This window comes from Sinocyclocheilus anshuiensis, unplaced genomic scaffold, assembly GCF_001515605.1.
Source record: "Sinocyclocheilus anshuiensis isolate Anshui unplaced genomic scaffold, SAMN03320099.WGS_v1.1 scaffold1931, whole genome shotgun sequence".
Taxonomy (NCBI): domain Eukaryota; kingdom Metazoa; phylum Chordata; class Actinopteri; order Cypriniformes; family Cyprinidae; genus Sinocyclocheilus; species Sinocyclocheilus anshuiensis.
This window is the reverse complement of record NW_015548329.1, coordinates 55370-62897: the sequence shown is the minus strand read 5'-3', so window position 1 is coordinate 62897 and position 7528 is coordinate 55370. Positions and strand designations below refer to the sequence as shown.

The 7528-nt window shown below is 49.1% G+C and overlaps 1 protein-coding gene across 1 annotated transcript in view; it reads left to right on the top strand.

Moving 5' to 3' along the window:
- LOC107656492 (substance-P receptor-like) overlaps window positions 1-7528 on the top strand; it is a 34571-nt gene that overhangs the window by 21321 nt on the left and 5722 nt on the right. The window lies entirely within an intron of this gene.

The following is a 7528-nucleotide window of genomic DNA, read 5'->3' as shown; positions in this document are numbered from 1 at the left end:
CTCTGCTTGGAGACAGCCTTCCCTTTCTGCTGACCTCCAAAGCAGACAAGGAGCTGCTCAGAGCTTCTGAAGCTCTGGGTGCGGTCCACATATATGCGTAACGGTCTTACGGGACACAGCAACGCCAAGGCTGGATCTGCCTCCTCCGGGGGCAGCGCTTGCAGGTTCACCACCTGATCTCGTAAGGGAGTGGTGGGAACCTTGGGCACGTATCCAGGCCGGGGTCTCAGAACAACGTGAGAGTAGGCCGGCCCGAACACAAGGCACTCTTCACTTACCGAAAATGCTTGGAGGTTCCCGACCCTCTTGATGGAAGTGAGCGCGATCAGGAGCGCTGTCTTAAGAGACAGGAACTTTAGCTCAACTGAATCAAGCGGCTCAAAGGGACCCCTCTGAAGTCCAGCCAGGACAATAGAGAGATCCCAGGAGGGTATCAGGTATACTTTCATGAAGACACGGTGGGACATGGAGAGCCCGAAGGGGAGGACCTTGTACTGCCATGCCCGACCCTCGAACACAAACCGTAGGAACGGTCTGTGACGAGGGAGGATCGAGACACGAAAGTACGCGTCCTTCAGGTCGATCGCTGCAAACCAATCCTGGGCTTGAATGCATTTGATAATACGTTTCTACGTCAACATCTTGAACGGGAGCTTGTGAAGGGCCCGATTCAAGACTCGCAGATCCAAGATAGGTCGAAGGCCAACGCTTTTCTTGGGTACGATGAAGTAAGGGCTGTAAAACTCCTTCCTCATCTCAGCTGGAGGGACCGGCTCGATTGCATCCTTCGCCAACAGGACAGCAATCTCCTCGTGCAAGACAGAGGTGTCTTGGACTGCCACCGAAGTCTCGAGAATGTCGTTGAACTTGGGAGGTCGCCTGGCAAACTGAATCGCGTAGCCGAGTTGAACCGTCCGAATGAGCCAGTGCAAGCCACGCTCCCAAACTCCGTACGAGTGGCACCAAAGGGACAGACAATGTACCTGCAGTGGTGCAGCGATGGGGAGTTGTGCTGGGTGGCCCAGAAGGCATCGCGTTCAGAGTCATCGCAGCAAAACTTCCCGTGCCCCCGGAGGGACTGGCAGAGACGCGTGGAGAGGCGTTGCGTCTCCAAACCGCGATCTCTTGGCCACTGGTGATAGGGGGCATCGTGGGTGAGGATGAGGAAGCAGTGCTTCGCTCACTGTCGACCCACGAGCCTTGCAACCCGGAGGAAAAGGAAACTGCTCTTTCTTTGATAATGTGGCTGAACAGAAAAAAGAAACACAAGATTCTCTGCCCGGCCCTCCTCCGGGGGAAGGAGCGGCGCTGTCTTCGCCACCTCCTGAAGAGCAATCTCCCACATCTCCGGGTTGCCCGTGTCGCAGGCGGCCGCTAAATCCTCAAGAAAGATGACGAAGCGGCCCTGACACGGGCAACCCGGAGATGTGGGAGACTGCTCTCTCACCACGCCGCTCTCCTGAGTGGGGCTCGATGCGCCGGCCTCGACGGTGTCTCAGCACGGGGCGGAGCCGGGGTGGAGGACGCAGGAGGGCACCCACGGCGATGAGCAGGCTGAGACACGGTCCGCGACGGAACGATGGCAGCTGGAAGATCACGTCGGGCCAGATGTGCTGTATGGCCTCAGTCTGCTGTTGTACTGCCGAGAACTGCTGCAGAGAACTGCTGGGCACAGCCCTCGACAGTGTCGCTGCACAGGCCAGCCTGGGAGATGGGAGCGTCAAGAAAGCGCACTTTGTCAACGTCTCTCATCTCAACCAGGCTGTGCCAGAGATGGTGGTCCTGGACCACCAGAGTGGACATTGCCTTCCAGAGGGACCGCATCGTGACTTCCGTCGCCCGGAGGGTGAAGTCAGTTGCCGTGCACAGCTCCTTCATCAACCTCAGGTCGGTACTACCCTCGTGCATTTGTTAAGGCCTTGGCTTGGTGAACTTGCAGGATCGCCATGGCATGCAGGGCAGAGGCAGCTTGGCCTGCAGCACTGTAAGCTTTGGCAGCGAGAGCCGCCGACAGCTTACAGGCTTTGGACGGGAGACGCAGACTATTCCTCCAAGTGGTGGCGTTTTGCAGGCACAGGTGCATCCTTAGCTTAATGTACCTGCAGTATCGCCATGGCATGCAGAGCAGAGGCAGCTTGGCCCGCAGCACTGTATGCTTTGGCAGCGAGAGCCGCCGACAGCTTACAGGCTTTGGACGGGAGACGCAGACTATTCCTCCAAGTGGTGGCGTTTTGCAGGCACAGGTGCACCGCAATCGCTCTCTCCTCCTGGGGAATGTCGACACACCCCCTAGTTGCCCCGCCATCGAGAGTAGTGAGGACGGAGGAAGGAGACGAGCGGCTTCTGGCCATAAAAGGGGCCGTCCACGACTACGTCACTTCCTAATGCATCTCCTGGAAGAAAGGAACCAGAGCAGAACGCGGTTGTGAGCCGCACTCTATACCGAGAAACCAATCGTCCAGCCTCAAGCACTCAGGGCTGGGCGGTGTATTCACCTCCAACCTGATGCTTACAGCTGCCCGGGCAAGCACGGCCGTCAACTCTGGGTCCGATTTGGCAGTGGTGACAACACCCGAGGGGGGCAGCTCCGCCGAATCTTCATCCACAGAGGTCAATAGCCCATCCCCCGATGCTGCAATCGACATCTGATTCCCAGGCGGCAACGCCCCCCCTAGCCGCCCCGCCATTGAGGGTAGTGAGGACGGAGGAAGGAGACGAGCGGCTTCTGGCCATAAAAGGGGCCGTCCACGACTACGTCACTTCCTAATGCATCTCCTGGAAGAAAGGAACCAGAGCAGAACGCGGTTGTGAGCCGCACTCTATACCGAGAAACCAATCGTCCAGCCTCAAGCACTCAGGGCTGGGCGGTGTATTCACCTCCAACCTGATGCTTACAGCTGCCCGGGCAAGCACGGCCGTCAACTCTGGGTCCGATTTGGCAGTGGTGACAACACCCGAGGGGGGCAGCTCCGCCGAATCTTCATCCACAGAGGTCAATAGCCCATCCCCCGATGCTGCAATCGACATCTGATCCCCCGGCAGCACACCAAATGAAATGCTGGGACCGCCATAAGACAGCCCAGCAGAATCACTCAGCAGACGCACAGGACAAGCGCTGCGGAAGGAGTGAGAGGTCCGTGGGGCGTGGCCCAGTGGAGAAGCTCTCACTGTCACTTTCAAATCTCCCAGGGCACTAGCCGGCAGTCCTCTGCTCGTGGCAGAGAAACCGGGACGGGTAGTAACAGAGAGGTCTGCTCCTTTCCCTTTAAGAACGGAGAGACGCGATCGCAGCGTTGCCATGGTCAGAGGCGTCATGCCCATTCAAAGTGAGATTTGAGCCAAGTGGATTTTGAATGCAGCTTCCAAAAGACAAAAAATAGCCAAATAATATTTTATATATTTGATACAATCACACCAGCGTGATTAAATCGCTCAGCACCTCATATCATCAGCTGCTAAATTCAAATCTGCGTTCGTTCGTTGGCGCTGAGCCAGAGACAGACGTGTTTTTACTGCACTGCACATTATAACCAATCACACACAATGTTGTTGAGCTTATGAGTGCAATGACCAATCAGAGGTGTTCAGATGAGTCATCACACCTTCACTCGCTCGCTGACTGAATACCTCTTTCTGGCGAATTCTCTCGTTAGAAACAACAAAGTGCAAATGTGTGTATAAATAAGATATTCATTTCACAGTGTAAACAGCTTCAGTGATTTTAATGGGATTTTTGAGAAGGCTTGAATAGTCTGTCAGTGAAAATGTTCTTTGATAATGTAAATGTTCTTTGCTCTCTTTCTGTACAATGAAAGTATTATGATTAGTAGCCTAACTTACAATGTTTTTATTCACAGTAACTTTCAATGTTAAATTCACATTAAATATAAAGTCATTCGCATTAAAACTATGTTATGGCATGACACCCATATCTGTTATTTATATAAACAGACAGGTTTCTATGCATAGTGCCCCTTTGTCATCTTCCTAGAGGATCTAGCGGCCGGATGCTACATGGGGGGCACCGCTCTCCTGCGTGGTGCTCGACACGCCAGCCTCGACGATGACTCAGCGCGGGGTTGAGCTGGTGTGGAGGACGCAGGAGGGTGCCCACGGCGACGAGCAGGCTGAGACACGGCCCGCGATGGAACGGTGGCAGCTGGAAGATCACGACGGGGTAAGATGTGCTGTATGGCCTCAGTCTGCTGTTGTACTGCCGAGAACTGCTGGGCACAGCCCTCGACAGTGTCGCTGCACAGGCCAGCCTGGGAGATGGGAGCGTCAAGAAAGCGCACTTTGTCAACGTCTCTCATCTCAACCAGGCTGTGCCAGAGATGGTGGTCCTGGACCACCAGAGTGGACATTGCCTTCCAGAGGGACCGCATCGTGACTTCCGTCGCCCGGAGGGTGAAGTCAGTTGCCGTGCACAGCTCCTTCATCAACCTCAGGTCGGTACTACCCTCGTGCATTTGTTAAGGCCTTGGCTTGGTGAACTTGCAGGATCGCCATGGCATGCAGGGCAGAGGCAGCTTGGCCCGCAGCACTGTAAGCTTTGGCAGCGATAGCCACCGACAGCTTACAGGCTATGGACAGGAGATGCTGACAATTCCTACAAGTGGCGGCATTTTGCGGGCACAAGTGCACCGTAATCGCTCTCTCCACCTGGGGATTGTTCAGGTTGTCTAGCCGCCCCGCCATCGAGAGTAGTGAGGACGGAGGAAGGAGACGAGCGGCTTCTGGCCATAAAAGGGGCCGTCCACGACTACGTCACTTCCTAATGCATCTCCTGGAAGAAAGGAACCAGAGCAGAACGCGGTTGTGAGCCGCACTCTATACCGAGAAACCAATCGTCCAGCCTCAAGCACTCAGGGCTGGGCGGTGTATTCACCTCCAACCTGATGCTTACAGCTGCCCGGGCAAGCACGGCCGTCAACTCTGGGTCCGATTTGGCAGTGGTGACAACACCCGAGGGGGGCAGCTCCGCCGAATCTTCATCCACTAGCCCATCCCGCCCATCCCCCGATGCTGCAATCGACATCTGATCCCCCGGCAGCACACCAAATGAAATGCCATAAGACAGATAAGACAGCCCAGCAGAATCACCCAGCAGTAGTAATATATATTGTCATATAGGCTACATTACATATGACAATATACATAAACTGTATATATGAGTGCATGTTGCAGTGTTTTAGTGCAAATATTTTCTACTTGTGCTTTAGTTTATGTACTAATCTAGTTTAAATGTATGCAGATGCGTCATGCCCGTTCAAAGTATGGGGGTACGTGCCCCCTCAGATTTTTGAGCCAAGTGGATTTTGAATGCAGCTTCCAAAAGACAAAAAATAGCCAAATAATATTTTATATATTTGATACAATCACACCAGCGTGATTAAATCGCTCAGCACCTCATATCATCAGCTGCTAAATTCAAATCTGCGTTCGTTCGTTGGCGCTGAGCCAGAGACAGACGTGTTTTTACTGCACTGCACATTATAACCAATCACACACAATGTTGTTGAGCTTATGAGTGCAATGACCAATCAGAGGTGTTCAGATGAGTCATCACACCTTCACTCGCTCGCTGACTGAATACCTCTTTCTGGCGAATTCTCTCGTTAGAAACAACAAAGTGCAAATGTGTGTATAAATAAGATATTCATTTCACAGTGTAAACAGCTTCAGTGATTTTAATGGGATTTTTGAGAAGGCTTGAATAGTCTGTCAGTGAAAATGTTCTTTGATAATGTAAATGTTCTTTGCTCTCTTTCTGTACAATGAAAGTATTATGATTAGTAGCCTAACTTACAATGTTTTTATTCACAGTAACTTTCAATGTTAAATTCACATTAAATATAAAGTCATTCGCATTAAAACTATGTTATGGCATGACACCCATATCTGTTATTTATATAAACAGACAGGTTTCTATGCATAGTTAATAGACTACATTATTTGGTTACTTTGACCATCGCCCACTATAGATCAACTAACATAGATGAGAAGCAAGATATCATGATATAGTTAATGCGTTTGGGAATGTTTCGAATAAAAAGGAAAAAATAAATAAATAAAACATAAGAACATAAGTGCTATTGTGGCTGCTGTGTGTCACATGACTAGCCAATTTTCATTGGCGTTTTCTCTTAAAATCAGAGGTGATTGGGCTCCCAAGTAGACCCCAAAATGTCATCACAACATAACTCATAGTGACCGACAGATAGGGAACATGTGTTGTCTTCAGAATGGCAGGTGGCATTCCTGATATCAGTATCTCTCAGTCTGGCCCTCAGGGCATTTCCTGCAGTGTTTACTGTCTGCTCTTAGAGAACATCGCCAGTTTGTTCATTTTGGGGAAAAAGGATTTAAATAAGCGCAGTCACATAACCCAAGCTGAAATTGGTTTGTCTCATGAATATCAATTACAACATGAATGGATGGTTTAATATTACTTTAAAACTGAGCTAATTAATATTCATGAGTGTTATGATATTTATGATAATATTATTCACATAATATTCACAAATGTTCATTCATATTTGTGATTTTTCATCTGTGGATGTGGAAACTTCAACATTATTGAGCAGTTACTTTAAGAAAGTAAACACAATTGTCATTTGGCCATGGGTTTTCAAGTCAGCACTGTGATTCAAACACGTGTGGTGCATTTTAAAAGAGTAAGACTGTAAACTAAAGGAGACCGTGATGCAATTTAGTTGCTGTGTTGGTTTATTTAATAACTCACACATTAAGAGGTCTAGTTCACTTTGTAATTGCTTTTGAGAGATTAATATGAAATAATATATTCATCTTTGATATGTGACTTCACTTGTCTGGGGTGCTGTGTTTGATTCATGATCTTTGCTAGACCCAGTGCATTAGGCTTAAGAAATGAGCTGTGCCTAGATTTATCGGACAAGCAATATGACTCAAGTCTGACAGAGATTTGGCAAGGCAAAAATGTTTAGAAAATAGATAAAAACTAGTGCAATTGTACATTACAGTCTGAAGAGTGTGGGGGGATTTCACTTAGAAAGAATTGTGCCAACTGATTTATTTGTGTTATGATCCCAGCCTGTGTTCCTTTGTCTTTTGTTTGTGGACTCTAATTTTGAAGTGTTTCTGTTCCCTATTGTTTCCTTGCTCCCTTCCTAAATGAATGCATTTATGAGATGATTTTAGTAATTGAAATAAACCAGTTTATGGAGATCCTTGGCAGGAAAAAATGGACATACTAACTTGTGCCCACGTTTTATTAATGAGTTTCCTCGTTGGGATAGTTCACCCAAAAATGAAAATTCTGTCATTAATTACTCACCCTCATGTCGTTCCAAACCCATAAGACCATTGTAATCTTTGGAACACAAACTATGATATTTTTGATGAAATCCGAGAGCTTTCTGACCCTGCATAGACAGCAACGGAACTACCACGTTCAAAGCCCAGAAACGTAGTAAGGACATCGATAAAATGTCTCCACCACCTCCTATCACTTCTATAACAGCTGATGATTTTGCCACATTCTTCA